The sequence below is a fragment of the Heterodontus francisci genome, chromosome 13 (assembly GCF_036365525.1).
Source record: "Heterodontus francisci isolate sHetFra1 chromosome 13, sHetFra1.hap1, whole genome shotgun sequence".
Lineage (NCBI taxonomy): Eukaryota > Metazoa > Chordata > Chondrichthyes > Heterodontiformes > Heterodontidae > Heterodontus > Heterodontus francisci.
Window position 1 is genome coordinate 101594288 of NC_090383.1, and position 17889 is coordinate 101612176.

Below are 17889 nucleotides of genomic sequence, written 5' to 3' on the forward strand. Positions count from 1 at the left end.
CCAGCAGATTCAGAATAGGCCATTTGTCCCATTGAAGCTCACAGTTGGTAGCACTGCAATTCATCTGGCTTAACTTCCAGCTGAATTTGGAAAGTGTCTAATATCTTTGACTCCGCTACTTTGCTTGGTAAGTTATTCCAAATGTTTATCAATCTTTGCATAAAGAATGTTTTTCTTCAACAATATCTGTTTAAAATGTAATTTAAACTACTACAAAGTTATGGCTGATGTTTCTACTGTTCTGACTTACCTTGAAATGGAATTCTGAGTTCATCTTATCTACAGGTGGATTAAAATGACCCAGGCCTCATGTTGGTAAGCTAGGGCTAGCTTGACACTCAGCCTATCAGACCCACCCTCACCACTTGGCCTGAGTTAAAATCAGGGCTCAGAAACTGGATTTCTTCTCACTGTGATAACCTTTCATATATCATTTCACATGTCTGAGGTATTTGCCTAACAATCTTGACCTGATAGGGGTCTGTGAAAGGTAACGACAGATGCAGAGGCAGGCCACTCTCTGCTGAACTTTGTAGTTAGCTCCAGACGGAATGTGTGTTTTGTCACCCGAACAGGCCCTCATGTAACCACAGGGAACAGATTCAAGGTGATTGGCAAAAGAACCAGAGGTGACAGGAGGAAAAAAAATTATGCAATGAATGGTTAGGATTTGGAATGCACTGCCTGTTGGGTGGATACAGAGTCAATAGTAACCTTGAAAAGGAAATTGGATAAATGCTTAAAGGATAACAGAATTGCAGGAATATGAGGAAAGAATGAAACTAACTTGATTGCTCTTTGAAAGAGCCAGCACAGACCTGATAGACTGAATAGCTTCCTTCTATGCCGTACTATTCTATGATTCCATGTTACATAAAAGGATTTCCTACTAAAGCAACTGATATAGCTTTCTCTTAACTTCCAGTACATTAACCTAGCTACAATTTCTTATGAGCGAGAAAACACAGAAATATTATTAATATAGAGGACTGAGGACCACTTGCATGAACATATCCTATTCCTCTCTTTGTGACTTTAATGGAGATGCTAGCCTGTTTATCTTTAATGGTTAATCCCTTCATTAAAATATCTGAGATGGTAATTTAATAGCAACATGCCAAGTGTTCACACATAATTTCCAGGCTTTTGTCTCTTATTTGCAACATGAAGTGATCCAAAGAGAGCTCCGCCTAATAACCATCTGTAAAATATGTGAATCTATGTGTAATAATAAGCAAAGGAACTGTTGGCAAATAACTTATGCAACCTCGATCCATTATCAGCTGTCCTTTAGGCTTCAGTAGTACGTAAGTAGTACATTGATTGTCACACACAGACAAATTTTGTGTTTTCTTCTGAAATAAAATATGTTTGAAACCAATATGGGAAAAAGTGGCTTTGCAATTCCTGCAGCCAAACAGTGAAAATGAATTATGATATCAAATGTTACAGGTGTTATGAATGATCGCTGCCCACAACAGATTAAGTGAGTGGCAGATATAATATTATCTGTGTGAGGTGAATTGTTAAAAAGACATTTGACTGTGGCAGGCTCCTATTCATATTAGCCACTGCTGGGACCCTCCAGTCTATTAACATTACTTTGCTAACAGCTGTGGCTGTCACCGTCCTCAGCACTTGCATTCATTACTTGGAACGCTTGACAGTCAAACTGGAAAGGCGACAAAGAAGACAATCCCTTTAATCACACACTGTCACCCTTCACTTTCACGCATTGAGCCTAGTTTTAAATCCCGTATCTCTCCTTCCCACAAACTCCACACAACCAAAAGTCTGAGATTGTTGGGTGATGGTGGGAAAAGGTTACAGTTAGAAAAATCTTCAATCTTAGTCACTATTTACATCTAATCAAGGAAAGCTGTCAGAAAGACTTTGCAAATATATTGCAGCTTTCATATCCTCAGGATGTCCCAACATTCTTTACAACCAATGAAGTACTTTTGAAATATAAGACTGAATTTTACTAGCTGTCTGGGGATAGGCTGGGAGGTGGAGGCTCGGTAAAGTAGGGCAGGAAGGTGGGGGTGGCATGCCCGTCATCTTCCTGCTGCCGTCCTATCTTGCTGGTGGCAGGGAAGGTGGCGGATGGCCCTCAAACCCAAAGGGCAATTGAGCCCCTTAAGTGGCCAAATGAGGGCCTTTTACCAGTGGTGGCGGGGGGAAGTCCTCCGCCACCTGGGGAGACTTGCAGGTAAATCCTGGCGGCCTGCCAATGAGCTCGGGGGGGAGGGCGGGGTTGGTGTTGGTGGGGGAAGACCTCTTATTCAGGTACTCTTTGGCCAATAGAGGGACCGTCCACCCCACACCCCCGGTGGTAATAGTCACTCCCACGGCAACTGCATCATCTGCTCTCACCAGCCACCTGCTCTTCAAGTTCTGCCATGGGATCTGTTATGTCCACCTCAGAGGGCAGACAGAGCTGTAGTATAAGGGTATCAAAGGGTTAATCTTGAGAGAATGTAAAGATTACCGCCCACCATGATGAGGTAAGAGATCATGTGGGAGAGACTCGAGAATAGTTACAGAGTGGTTTTTGCAGGAGACACACAGACTAGTGTAGAGTGTCTATAGTTACTATACAATAAAGATTAATGTTTAAACAATACAGTATAAGAACCTCTCTGGCTAGACTCTATAAGGTTGCAGAATAAAGAACCAAATATATAACAAGAGCCTCTGACAGTGCAGCACTCCTTCAGTACTGCACTGGAGTGACAGCCCAGATTTTGTGCTCAAGTCTCTGGCCTGAGACTTGAATCTATAACTTTCTGACTCAGAGGTGAGAGTGCTATCACAGAAGATGGGCTGACAAAAAAGCTTCAGCTTTGGTGGAGGTGCAGTATTGGTAGTTGCAGATTGTAATCAATACAATGGAAAACTGGGAGGAGTGTACACTGGGCAGCTGATCCCTCACGGAAGTTGAAAGTTCCTCCCCATGGTGCAAGCAAGGTAATAGAACCCAATAGGCAAAATTTACCAACTTCAGGCTGCCAGTGGGAACCTTGCCTGCAGACAACACATGTCCATCCGACTACCATGTGCCTCGCATGCCTGGATTTATAATTAGAAAAATGACTCCTAATTTATCACAAACCAAAGTTCTGATTGGCTGAATCTGGTCTACATTCAATTTCCCCTGAAGACAATTCAAGCTGGTTTAGGATACCCTTGTGAGATGCACTAACATCAGACTGGGATCAAGCAACCATCTGCCTCCTCTGCGAATGGCAAAGAAGAGTACCTTGAATGTGTGGAAAAATTGGATTGAACATGGTTGGATTTATTATAATGTGTTTTATCTTCCTAATTTCAAAGTGATATCCTTGAAAAGCATAATTTGAAAAACTTAATTTAGTAAAAGGGGATGGAGGGAAAACAAGTAGAAATAAATTACAACATTTCCCAAAGCTGGAAGATGCTCTCTTTTTATTCCCATATGCCAAGAGTTGAATGACCAAGTGGCAGTCCTCTCAAAGACAGAGCTCCCAAGTGTGTTGGCATGAAGGCCCTAAATGTTGACTATTGCACCTGAGAGTCACTAGCTGGTGAAAGAGGGAAACGGCAACACATCCTGTGGACTGGTGTGCACTGCCATGATGACCATTTGCTACAGCAGTTTGGGAACAGGGCGCCAACTTCAAAAACAACAATTCACAGTGTCACTTAGCAGCTTCACATGCTGCACTTATGGCAGAACCTGCTTCTCAAGGATTGGCCATCACAGCCATCAGCAAACATGCACCTAGAGAAGACACCCCATCTAAATGGATTGTTTGCTGTGTGTCCATCATCTTTCATAGATGGAAGGATGTAAACCAACCTGAATGACAAAGGACTACACTTTCAAGCTGCGCTGTTGCAGATCCAACAGTTCCCAATGAGTCTCCTGGAGGCATTCCGGATTACCATAAATGTCTCACACTGATGCATAGATCTTAGTGCTTCTTTTTCACAAAATAAAAGGTCAATACATTATTTGCTAAATATGATTAAAGACCATTGCTCAGTCACTCGCTCCAGGTTATAAGACATGGAGGTGGTTTAAATAACGAATCTGCTACCGAGTATTACTGGAACTAGGTGTGTTTTAGGCTGAGAGTTTTATATCTGTACAAGGATTTTCCAAAGAATGTGCATAATTTGTTAACTAGTTTGAAAGAGAGAAATCATCTTCTGTGAAAAGGATGAGCAGCCACAGCAAAGTGAGCAGTAGGTCACATTGTTTGAAGAACTGAAGCCCAAGCATTGCATGGGAACCCAATGCTGCTTTGAACTACACTCATCATTCTTGCCTTTTCAAATCTCAAAGATAGTGTCCCATGTGCCAATGGGAAAACCAACCTGCAGTAATACAACTTCTTAAATGTAGAAAAATGTCCCAAATGAAATCAGACAACAATGTATGTCAAGCCAAAGAATGAGATATTTGGAGAGGGCCTAAATAGTTGAGGGCATGGCTATCAATAGTAGGGCGAAAGGAGGAGGGGAATGATGCCAAGGCATCAGAGTCAGAGGGATATGGGCAGGGAAGTGGAGGCACAAAGCTGGAGGAGGTTACAGAGATAGATAGGGGTGCAGCCATGAAGGGATTTAAATGTGACGATGTGAATTTTGAATTGGAAGCATTGTGGGACTGGGAGCCAATGTACGTCAGGAAGGACAGGGGTGGTGGCTGTGTGGAACTTGGTGCAGGATAGGATATAGGCAGCAGAGTTTTGGGTGAGCTGAAGTTTATGGAGGAAAACGGATGGGAGGCCAGCCAAGGTCAGTCAAGCCTGGAGGTCAATGTACAGAATTTTAAAGCCCGCCAAGTATCATTTTGTTTCTTTGCAGATCCCTACATAAAGCATGTGGCTAATAGCTGGAAGTGGAACTGTCATTCTTTGTGGCTGTATTTAATTTAAGTGTCCTTGAGTATAAGGCAAAGCTGAAATATTGAAAAGTGACTTTTCAGTTGGATTAATATTTACGTTGTTGAGCGCTGAAGTTGGTTTCATTTCTGTCCCATGCATTTGGTTAAAATATTTTTCATATTTTGTTTGAAAATGTCCCTGAGAAGTTGTTGGAAATGTTTCTGCATTGCTTTGTAAACATTTAACACAATGATGTAATTTCCATTGAAAGGTACTTTCCATGCATGCTCATCAAAGTGGTGCTATTTAGTCTCTTTCTGCAAAGCAGCAATGACATTTACTTTAAGACCATTTTTAATGCTCATCAAAGTGAGGAACAGTACTCCTAGGGAATGGACCACTTTCCGTACACGTGTTCTGTGTCAGCATTGAGCCTAGGTTATGTGCAGTCCAATGAGATGCAAAGTAATGTTGCTTTCTATTTGCCCCTACTGTAGCAGGATGTATTTTTTTCCACAGCCATCGTATTTAGGCTAACTAATGCCAGGTTTATGCTGTAGACTGATGCCCACATTGAATGGGGTTAAGACTGCCCAATCTTATTACGCATAGACACTGGAAAGTCAGCAAACAAAGCTTCATCCGAGATCCAAAGGTGAAACGTCAGTATCTAAATCACTGTGCCACCCAATTCTTTGCAACAGCTTGTAATGCATCAACATTCACAGCTGGCAAGTCTGTTGGAGTGCTTTATTGTGCATTTATCCCAATGTTGTGATCATAATGCTTGATAGTTAGAGTAATAAATCAATTTACCATTGTTGTGCTGAATTGTTTAGAATTGGAATTTGAACAGGCCAATGCCGTGCTGTTCACTAATAGTTAATGACATTTTAATCGTTGCAAAAATGAAATATGCTGGAAACACTCAGGATGGGAGGCAGCATCTGTGCAAGATGAATGAAAGTTACTAGGTCAGATTTTGCTGTGGAAATAATGGTGAAGCGAATAGCGTTCACTGTTATTAAAGTGTAAATCAGACAATGACTTTGAATCTGCACATGCGCAGTTAAACCCAGAAATCAAGGAGTTGCTGTCCTAGTATCCCTGCTCCTCTCGAGCTGTGTTGTACTGGTATCTCGCTGAGCGACTCAGTATTGAAGTACATGGAATGGCATGAAGTTGCTGTACTTATGTGTCATAAACACGTGTAATGCCGAATGATGATTTTTTTAAAATCCACGGGTTGGAAACCTGAATTAAACTTTATAAAGAAAGCAGGAGACAAAAAAACTGATAAAAGACCACAGCTAGCAGCTAAAATGGCCACCACAATTTCATCTAAATACCTTGCATAACAATGTATTGAGGTGGAGACGTAGGTCTGGTAAAATCTCCCACCAGAACAATGGCTTGAGCATTTTGAATGAGCTACCTGGTCTTGCCTTCATTAACGAGACATTCAAAGCCATCTTGAAACATTAACACTGGCGGAGACTGAACCCCTCAAAGGGTAAACACTGAGAAAGATTGGAGTTCTTAGACTTGATCTAATTACAGTGCAAAAGAGAGAATACACTCTGTCATCATGTGACAATCCCTCCATCTGGGTGAAAGCTGGCAGCTTCTTCTCTCTACAGGAAACAAGCACTTGGGTTTGACCAGTGCAGGACGCAAGTTGGGTCAGTCTCCATCTCTCTCTCTCCAGGCCACCCTGTATGTTTAAACTCTGCCTGCTGGCTGAAAAACATACAAGTCTATCATCACTGCAGACAGAGACCCCGGGGAAAAAAACATCTGCATCACTGTGTCCAAGAAAACCCTGAACCAGGTGGCCACCTCAGCCGGCCAGAAACTTCAGGACCATGAGTTCATCCAGAAGACAACTGAATTGCCACCCTCCACAGACTGTATATTCTTTTTACTGATCTATACTCTAATCCAACCAATCTATTCTTTTCCACTCTGTAACCTATTTGTGAGTATGTAATTTTCCTGTGTCTGTGTGTGCGTGTGTGTGTGTGTGTGAAAATTGGAGTGTAGTTTTATTATTTTACTTAGATCAGGTTTTGATTTTAAGTACAATAAACTAACTTCTTTCTTGTTTAAACTCAAGAAAACCTGTCCAATTGGTTCTTTTATGATCATAGCACATAAAGGGTTAAACACTCATTGAATTGGTAAGTCTATCCACTGATTAAAAGAAATAACACCTGGTGCTGTCAAATAAGGAAACAGACAACAGCCTTTTGACCCCTCCTCACCTGATCATAACATGTGTGGCACATACCAGCTTAGCTTGCCAGAAAAAAGTGCATTCCAGTGTAAGCAACCTTTTAACAACATAATAAGTCTTAATTACTGCTAAACAATCTCTCTGGCACTGAAAATTAACTTTTACAAGTGTAAAGTCTCATTTCTTCAGCTTTTGATTATTGTTGGAGTTTTAAAAAATAAAAAAATCTTTTTATTTCTGTCGCTTTTATCTCTCTCTGTTAATCCCATCTTCCTTTCCCTCTCTTTATTACACTTTCTGTACCAGATTTGACATTGAATTAAATATTCTATCTTATACTTCCCAGTTCAGACTCTGCACACTTCATTAATGATTCTTCAATCTGACTGGATGAGGGAATACACTGTTGCTTGCCCTGGTCACACAGGTCCCAAATGCTCTGTAAAGGATGTTGCACAAAAGGGCTTCTAATCGCTGCAAGTTCCAGGGCAAAATCCCAAGGAACGTTTGTGGACAGGTGTAAGTGTAGTGAATGGTTGGCACCATTCTTTCACCACTGACTGCAAAATTCTCTGCAGTCTTCTAACCCTTGGTGTTCTAACAAAGAGTCATAATACCTGAAACATTAACTTTCTTTCCTTCTTCAACCATGAGCGAAATTTAAGTTCAAATCCTACTATGGCGGTTTGAGAATTTGAATTCGGTTTAAAGACAAAGTCTGGAATTAAAGAGCTGATCAGCCCTCATGCTACTGGATCAACGTCTACCCGCTCCACTATCGATGCAAAGTGATTGGAAATGGAAATCGGGAAATAGGTAAAACAGGCTGCCGATTTGCTTTTGCCAAAAGTCAAAATGATCACCTTGCATATAGAGATATCTATTCCCCACTATAAATTGAATACACAACCCCCATATGACTATTCTAACTAAATGGAACACCAGCGAGCATGACAGTTGAACACAATGAACAGGCAGCAAATCTAACAGATCTTCTGGATGTCAGATATGGAGTGTGGAGTATCAGTAAATCAGCGCTCGCCACCACTAGGCACCACAAATTGGATCCCTCCCATATTCCAGGTGTTTGAAAATGACTGTTTTCTTTGAATTTACAAAATGAAAGTAGAATTCATTGTAGCAACAAAGACATGAGCTGTACATTCACTACTTGGCATGATGGTGGGACACTTTGTTCATGCGTGCAGTATTTTCCCATAATTTATTTTTAAACATACAAGCCAATCAAAACACAAATGATCGAAATTGTACTCAATTCAGGATTTGTGAATAATGATGCTGCTCGTCTTACTGGGCTGTTATATTGTTGCTTTTCTATTGATGAAAGATAATTTTTGACAGATGTGACTCCCAGACTTTATCTCAAATCAATTTCTGTCCATGTTACGAAAAATATCCGATTTAACACTTGCTGTCTTTAGTAACAAATACCTTCATTATTAAGTGTAGGATTGTCACGATGGTCTGTCTGTGCAGGATGAGTTTGCTTCAGGATATGTTGTCTTCCAGCTGGCTTTAAATCAAGATACTTCCAGATTATGGGCATCATTACAAGACTAACATCTTTATTCAAATACCAAAATCGTGGAGGCTAATAATACATTGGTAGGTTTCCCACTCCTGAGCTGGATTTTGTAGTCTCACCACCAGGACCCACGTTGCTGCAATTACGTGGTTGGTGGGCGGGCGGGTGGGCGGCTGCCCCCCCCCCCCAAATCACGTGGTGGGGGCGGCCCCGTTCACGGTATCACCTGTTGAAGGAGCAGGTGCTGGCTCCATTTATAAAAGGCTGCCAGCCCTGCACACAGTACACCATAATGCAGAGTTCATCCTTTACCTGTCCCCTGCCCATACCCAACAGAGTGCAGAGTTCACCCCTTCCCCACCCCAATGGCACCAGCTTTCCCTGGACGGTAAAGTGAAGGCGTGTGAGTGCCGCACGTCGTGCTGAAGAGCGGAAACTGGAGGTAAGATCACTGCAGTTTACATTTTAATTCCTACAAAGATATAATTTAAATATCCTAACTCGGGTCCTATCGCAGAGCAGCGGAGGTGCTGCCGGAGAGCTGCCCCGCCGCCAGGAAGATCGGGCCCGGCAATTCCGGCGTTGGGTTTCCGTGACGGCTGCTGCCGCTCCAATTTTCTGGCTCCCATGCCATGAAACCGACGTCATACTGGGGAAACAATCCAGGCCCTAGACTTGGATGTGGAGGCCTGAGGTCTGCACTGTACCCTAGGTGCCCAATGTAGCCAGCCAACATGGAGGGCACTGAGAGAATGTACACAAAGTGTGTGTAAAGCTCATTAATGCTCCCCCAAAAATAATTAAATTAGAGCAATCAGTGCTGAAGGGAAGAGCCCAATTAAAATACATTAAATCCCCTGTCCAGTGGCATTAGTGCCCGAGTTATCTCTGCCTAGGCTGTCTCCCCTAGAACAGAAAATGTTGGCTGCACTCTAAGTGGGCAGTCAGCAATGTTGGTCTCCTAAAATACTGGCCTCCGTTACTCCAGCACTCCCATAATCGCAAGTGATATGTCCGGAATACTAATAACACAGAGAATTATAAATACCATCATGTAGAAAAGAAAGACTTGCTAAAATACATTGTTGTGCAACAAACAGCCATCTCTTCTGTAATAAGATGTAGTTAATGTGGCTCCTTCCCAGTCATGAAAAGGTAGTCTTTGTGCACAGGGTAAAGGCATGCAACTTCAGGGGTCAGGGGAGGGAGCTTTAATTTAATTAGATTTACATTTGTAATTCAACCACTGTATTTATGTATGGACCATAAGAGTCAGGGTTATAAATCACCACTGGTCTATTAATCATTGAAACATTTGCAACCTTGTGTAAGCGAACTAAAATATGGCTTGCATGTACACTGCACCTTATCATCCTGAGATATCTGAAAGTGTTTCATATAATGAATTTACTTTTGAAATTGAGTGACAGTTATTGAGTCGGCAAATTTACCAGCCACAGTGTATCAACAATGTCACACACATGGCAAGGAGATGGATAAACAGTTGATCTGCTTTTGGTGGTGTTGATTAAGGGAATAATATTGGCGAGAATACCGGGAAAGCTCCCTCCTCTTCTGCGAACTGTGCCATGCGATTTTGATGCTCACTTGAAGCACCAAAACAAACAGAAAGAGACTGTCTGGCGCCTTAACTGACAAGAACAGGGAATCATGTGCACAGGACTTGTACGTTGGTCTTTATGGCCCATTTTTGAGATAAGGTGGCTAAGCATAATTAAAATAATATATGATATTAATGGAGATTTTCATTCCACTGGTATATGTTCAGGGTAAGCATATAGTTGAGTAACAGACTGGGCTCTGCATCCATTAAAACCATAGACAAATGATTCGAATCATCATCCATCTTATGCAGCACATCTGACAGGTCAACGTAATTATACAGTATTTTTTATTTGTTGCATTGTGTTATGAAAATTAAAATTATACATTTGCCAAAGGGTTTCTCAGTCCAGATGATTGATAGAACAATATAAGTCTAGCTATTATTAATAGAAACGCTTGCTTTTCTAAACAATCACGACACTATTTCCATACACGGTTTATTTTCATTCAGCTTCTGGGCACTAATGATTTCCATTTGTCTGCCTGTGTGCCAATTTGAAGCATTAATGATATGGAGATGCCCCTGGTACAGAATGTTCCACCCTCCCAGCTAATGGAGACGGCCGACAAACTTAAATATGCAAATGATGTAAAATGTCAAATCCAGCCCAGAGTGAAAGTCTGCTCACTCTACTGGCTTTAAGGAGTCTGAGTTAAATGAATTTAGACAGTTGCAAGCCTTGCTCATAGTAAGCTTAAACCAACAATACAAAACTTCCAGCAACTGGTGATTGTACTCAAGAAGGACTGCAAGAATGCTGCTAATGAAACATCATTCCAGTAACATATATGTGTTTTAACACGAAGGGCTGACTTTTTGTTTCTGGTTTTGGACCCTGACTTTGGGAGCATATCCAGGTTCTGACCCTGCATTGTGCCAGCGCCTGACACCCAACACAGTTTTCAAGAAGATGGCCAATGAGTGGCCAGGTGGCACGTTCACCATCCAATTAAGGAAGGAGGGTGAGCTCCTGAGGCTGGAGGGCCAATAGGAGGCCCTTTAGCAGTGAAAGATCAGCAGCCCCACCGTCAGAGTTGGGTGTTACTGATGTAGGTAGGCGAAAGAGAGGGTATGTCAATATGGTGGCAGCCTCTGAAGAAGCTTGAAAATTTAAAAGTATAAAGTGGCCACAGCTACCAGACCATCATTGTAAAGGGGGACCCTCTGTGCTTATTGCAACTGCGGGGCTTAACTTTAATGATGGAATGTTGGCCCCACTCACCCCGACCTGCTGCCAGAGGCCTCCTCCATTCATCGTCCAGCCAGCATCAGGAGAATGGCCTTAATAGGCCCTTTAATTGGCTTAACTGTCTCCTGCCACTGACAGGTAGCCCGTCACCCCCACCCGCCGAAGCAGACTGTTCCAAAATGGCCTGGAGGCGGGAACATGCCAGCTGCCGTCCCGCCTCCGCAGCCAAATGAAAATTTGGCCCTTTAGATTCTGGCGAATTGTTAGTATGGCATACATAGAACCCCACTCAATTGGTGGCACTTTCACTTCTGAGTCAGCGCACAATCCACCCGACTTATCCACGTGCTGGGAGACCCAGGGTTGCCAACCCGCCAAAATTGTCCTGGAGTCTCCAGGAATTAAATACTAACCACCTGGACACTGCTGCAGGCAAACCCAAGAGAAAAATCATAGAGCTGTTGAAAAAAAGATAGAAAAAAAGCCAAAGACTTGCATTTATGTCGCATTTTACAGACAATGAAATACTTTTTGAAGTGTAGTCACTGCTGTAATGCAAGAAATGCATCAGCCTATTTGTTCACAGGAAGCTCCCATAGAAAGCAATGTAATAACGATCAGATAATCTGTTTTTGTGATGTTGATTGAGGGATAAATATTGCCCAGGACACCAGATATAACTCCCTTGCTCCTCTTCAAATAGTGCCATGGAATCTTTTATGCCCACCAGAGACAGCAGACAGGGCCTTCATTGAATGCCAGATCTGAAAGACAGCACCTCCGACAGTGTAGCTCCATCAGGGGCCCAGTTCTTTTGGGGTCCAGACAGAGGCCTCCTGCTGCCAGACATTCAACTCCTACCTGTTGGCCACCCACCAGCTTTGGAGAGGAGACTGATCAGGAACATTTAGACGAAGGCCACTAACATCATCTGAGCTCAGTTTGCCGATTCCCTCAGCTCCCCCCATTCAATTCCCGCCACCGACTTAACATTTGCGATGCAGCATCCATTGTGCATGTTCAATGAAATCTCATTCAGATCATAGAGATGTTGAAATCAAAGCAAAATGTTGAACAGAGAATCATTAAATTTACACAGACTTTGCCCTTTTTTTGGTAACACTTCTATTAAACTTGGAATCATAGAATAATACTGCACATGCCTGTGTTGACTCTTTTGAAAGAACTATCCAATTAGTCCCAGTCTTCTGTTCTTTCCTCCTAGCTCTGAAAATCTTTCCCTTTCAAATATTTATTCAGTTCCCTTTTGAAAGTTATTATTGAATCTGCTTCCACCACCCTTTCAGGCACTGCATTCCAGATCACAACAACTTGACATCATTATCTTATTAAAAGAGAAGAGGATGATTTTATTGGGATAGATATGGGTGGGTGTTCATTATTTATTAATTGTGCTTAATTGTATGCTGGTGGTAGGCATTAACTGGGGATTTACTTCTGCTCCTACAAATAGGAACAGAATGAAACTGTGGGTGTTGGATTACATAAGAACATAAGAAATAGGAGCAGGAGTAGGCCATTCAGCCCCTCAAGCCTGCCCCCCATTCAATAAGATCATGACTGATCTGCCCCAGACCTCAACTCCTCTTTCGTGCCAGCTCCTTATAGCCCTCAAATCCCCAATATTTCAAAAATCTATCTACCTCCTCTTTAAATACTTTCAGTGATCTAGCGTCCACAATTCTCTGAGGTAGGGAATTCCAGACATTCACTACCCTCTGAGAGAAGAAATTCCTTCGCATCTCAGTTTTAAATGAGTGTCCCCTTATTCTGTAACTATGTCCCCTAGTTCGAGACTCCCCCACTAGTGGAAACATCTTCTCAACATCTACCCTGTCAAGTTCCCTCAGAATCTTGTATGCTTCAATAAGATCACCCTTATTATTCTAAACTCTAATGAATAAAGGCCTAACCTGTTCAGCTATTCTTGATAAGTCAGCCCCTTCATCCCAGGAATCAGCCTAGTGAATCTTTTTTGAACTGTCTTCAATGCCAGCATATCCTTTCTTAAATACGGGGACCAAAACTGTATACAGTACTCCAGGTGCGGCCTCACCAACACCCTGTACAATTGTAACAAGATTTCCCTATTTTTAAACTCCAACCCCCGAGCAATAAAGGCCAAAATTCCATTTGCCTTCTTAATTACTTGCTGCACCTGCATGCTAACTTTTTGTGTTTCATGCACAAGAACACCCAGATCCTTCTGTGCTGCACTTTTTTGGAGTCTCTCTCAATTTAAATAATAGTCTGCCTTTTGATTCTTCCTACATTAAACTCCATCTGCCAAGTTTTTTCCCACTCACTCAACCTATCTATATCCCCTTGCAGATTCCTTATGCCCTCATCACAACATGCCCTCCCACCTATTGTTGTATCATCAGCAAATTTGGATATATTACACTCGGCCCCCTCCTCCAAGTCATTAATATAGATAGTAAATAATTGAGGCCCGAGGACTGATCCTTGTGGCACTCCACTAGTTACATCTTCCCAACCTGAAAAAGACCCATTAATCCCGACTCTCTGTCTTCTGAGAGTTAACCAATCCTCAATCCATGCTAATACGTTACCCCCAGTACCGTGAGCTCATATCTTGTGCAATAATCATTTATGTGGCACCTTATCGAATGCCTTCTGGAAATCCAAATAAACTGCATCTACCAGTTCCCCTTTATCAACTCTGCTTGTTGTATCCTCAAAGAACTCTAGCAAATTTGCCAAACATGATTTTCCTTTCATAAAACCATGTTGACGCTGTTTGATTGCGTTAAGCTTTTCTAAATGTCCTGCTATTTCTTCCTTAATAATGGATTCTAGCATTTTCCCAATGACTGATGTTAGGCTGACTGGCCTATAGTTTCCTGCTTTTTGTCTCCCTGTCTTCTTGAACAGGGGTGTCACATTAGCGGTTTTCCAATCCGCTGGGATCCTCCCGGAATCCAGTGAGTTCTGGAATATTTTGACCAATGCCTCCACTATCTGTGCAGCCACTTACTTTAAAACCCTTGGATGCAGGCCATCAGGTCCTGGTGACTTGACTGCCTTTAGTCCCATCAGTTTATCAAATACCTTGTCCCTCATGATAGAGACTTACAAGATCTTTCCTCCGATTAGCTCCTTGCTTATCCGATATCTGTGGGATGTTTATAGTGTCTTCTACTGTGAAGATCGATGCAAAATATTAGTTTAAATTATCTGCCATTTTCCTGTTCCCTGTTATCAATTCTCCAGTAGCATCTTCCAAGGGTCTCACGCTCACTTCAGCTACTCTCTTTTTATATACCCGTAGAAGCTCTTGCTGTTTGTTTTTATATTTCTTGCGAATTTACTTTCATAATCAATTTTCTCCCTCTTTATTAGCGTTTTAGTCATCCGCTGCTAGTTCCTAAAAAATTCCCAATCCTCTGGCCTACCATTGGTTTTCACCGCTTTGTCTGCCTTTGTTTTTGATTGGATACTCTCCTTCACCGTCTTTGTTAACCACGGGTGGTTCATCCTTCTCATCGAGTCCTTCTTTTTGACCGTGATAAATTTTTGCTGATTAGGAGTTGTATATTTGTAATGTGTAACTCTGTAAATTGTGGGATCGGAATTCCTTCCCCCCCGCCCCCAACTTGACTTTAAAACTGGACTTGATGAAATATGGGGAAAAGCCCCAACCCCCATGGACACAAGTACTGTGAATAAAAGCCAAACCTCAACACAAAACACACAGAGGCAGGCTGCATTCCAAGGGGTCAATTTCAAACATTCCAACATCACAACAGAACTGATACTGTTAAAGGACTGGAATTTGGGACATTATCATAACAGTGACACAGGATAACTGCCATCATGTAACCCAATTAAGTAACTGGGGAGGCCAATGTTACAACTAACCTGTCCCAGACCACAACATTCGCTCCTGTCAAAACAGGAGAGAAAACTTTTCATGAATATCAGCTCTGGAGCCTGGAATACCTCACCATGGTGGAGTTCATTGTTCTCGGTCATGGAAAGAACATCAGCATGGAGTGGATCTGTCTGAATCAGGCAGGTAACATACGAAAGGGATTAAAAAGGTGCTACGCGCTGACCATCCGGCAGGATGGCTTCAGGAGATGTGTTTATGATATTTCGATAAGGATCATCATAAAAGGCACAAGATCAAAGGGTTTGGCACTGCAGTCGAGAAGGAGGGTCAGGAATGGTCAACCTGGCTCGTGGACCTACAAATTCTCACCGGAAGGACCAACCGTGTGGAGGATTGTAAGTTATCAGCCAAATCCAAGAGGTATTTGGGGCTGAGTGTTCAAAGCAATTTTAAGTGTAACAACCAAATCCTGGGAGGGTTTGGGTTTTGAATTGAGTGAGTTTGGAACGAAACGTGGGGTTTTGCCTGTGGTTTTTTTTTATAAAGGTTTATCTTGTAAGTTGTGGTGACTTGTGTGTTTGGGTGGGAGCCGACGTTAAATTGTGGAGGGATTTAAATCAGACTAACCAATCAAGGTGTTGTGTGGTGTCCTTTAAATTAGTTTAGAGGTCTTTGTATCAGCGTGTTAGGAGGGTTTTAATAAACAGGCTTGTGGTTCAGCCCAACCCTGTGTTTGCGCAATTTGTCCTTTATACAAATCCTAAAGTCAAGAACCATCAATCAGTAAGGGGGGAAAACTGAGTGGGAACCTCTTACAAATTAAATGCTCATAACAGTGTGTTATTGGCTCCAGTTCTATCCTTCACCAACTGGCTTTTCGGAATATAACAGTGGGTGCAGGTATTTGTGCATTTTAACACCGCCACTTGATTTTAATTCTCTATTGACTTCAATTTTCCTCATTGCCCATCAGGTTAGGCTGAATTCACCCCATTAAGGCTTATTATAATCAAATCGATAAAAAGAAAACAAGCACTTATCAGAACAGCCACATTTTTCTTCATGGACTGGAACTAGGCTGGCTCCTAAATGTGAAGAGGGAACACTGAGATAAATGGCAAGAAACTTACCAATAATTTGATTGACAAGTCTTGCTACATTAAGCTGTAGTGACATAACCAGGTCCTGGAATATTCATTATATATCGAGCTGCCTGGTGTGATCTTCCTAGTGGAAGCTGGTAAATAACAAGAAAATACATCATTTGATTTAGCATTTCATTATAACTGGAATAACAACCTAGAAGATTCAATTTGAATATTAACATATAAACAGAATACTGTTACATTATATACCCCGTAACACCATTTTATCAGTTTCATCAAAATAGTAAAGGCAGGAATATTATTTGAACACATTAAGTATTTGCATCATAATATCAGCAACATTTTTAGGGTAAATGTTTTTACATAATTTATGTCTTCCCTATACTTGATAGCATCGGTTTTGAATTGCCACAAATACATTCAAAAATAAATTAATGTGAGAAAAATTGACTGTTGAATGTCCTTTATTAAAATAAAATACATTTTTTTCATTCCAGGAATTAGTTTTGGGTTTATAAGAAGACTGTTTGCACATTGTTGTTTTCTATTTGATTGAAAAAAAAATTGGAGAAATATTTACTGATCATTAACTTGAAAGTTAGAAAATTGTGAGAGATGCTAACCCCAATTCTTGACATACATCCAGGTAGACTAGGCTCTGTACTAGGAGCATAATTGTAATTAGGCAGTTTTGAAAAAATTATCCTTTGCAAGTTTTGGTTGTGTAAAGCATTTTGGTTTTCACATCAACACTAAACTGCATCAAGAGTCCCCTCCATTCTTGAATCAGCTGGGTCCCTGACTCCAGACTCAGCCTGCATTGGCAACTGCACTGTTGATGTGAAGCAAAACCTATTGCACCCTATACTTCAGTGCTAATCTATACACAATGGGGTAGATACTCCTCTTATTCTGTTAATTGAATGCGCCTAGCATCATTAATGTGTGTTGGGAATAGGCAAATGAGAAAAGGCTTTGATATCAGGACCATAAGTATGCAAGAGATTGGATACAGGGATTAGTCTAAAATGTCTCCAAGAAGTTGAGACCATTATTTCCCCATTTTGAGATGGTAACATTTCTGTTGGTACCAAAATTAAGGATACAGTTCACCCAAAGGAATCCCTTAGATGAACAGAGAAAGTTTTCTTCAGTAAGTCTGAAGAAACTACAAGATGTCCCATGCTGCTGATAGGCGGCTTTCTGTTTCAGGGTGCAGTAGAGGGTAAGGTGCTGCAAGTTTAGAGTCTTGCCTTAGATATAGTCCCAGGTACAGCCATGCTTGTCACTTCTGTAAACAATCTGAGCAACTTACATTGATAGGTGTCCCTGGTCTTAATTAGCCATGACCACAACTTACATGTAAACATCAGGAGTTTCTTGGTCTAGTTACTGTGCACATTGATGCTTCACAGGGCTCTGATCTCAGTGGCC

At 41.6% G+C, this 17889-nt stretch overlaps 1 protein-coding gene across 7 annotated transcripts in view; it reads right to left on the reverse strand.

The window, feature by feature from the left end:
• LOC137376537 (muscarinic acetylcholine receptor M3-like) overlaps positions 1-17889 on the reverse strand; it is a 356458-nt gene that overhangs the window by 83642 nt on the left and 254927 nt on the right. For all 7 annotated transcript variants that reach the window (XM_068045280.1, XM_068045283.1, XM_068045284.1 and 4 more), the window contains one exon: positions 16480-16586. The gene's annotated coding sequence lies outside the window, so the exon portion shown is untranslated. The remainder of the gene's footprint in view (positions 1-16479; positions 16587-17889) is intronic.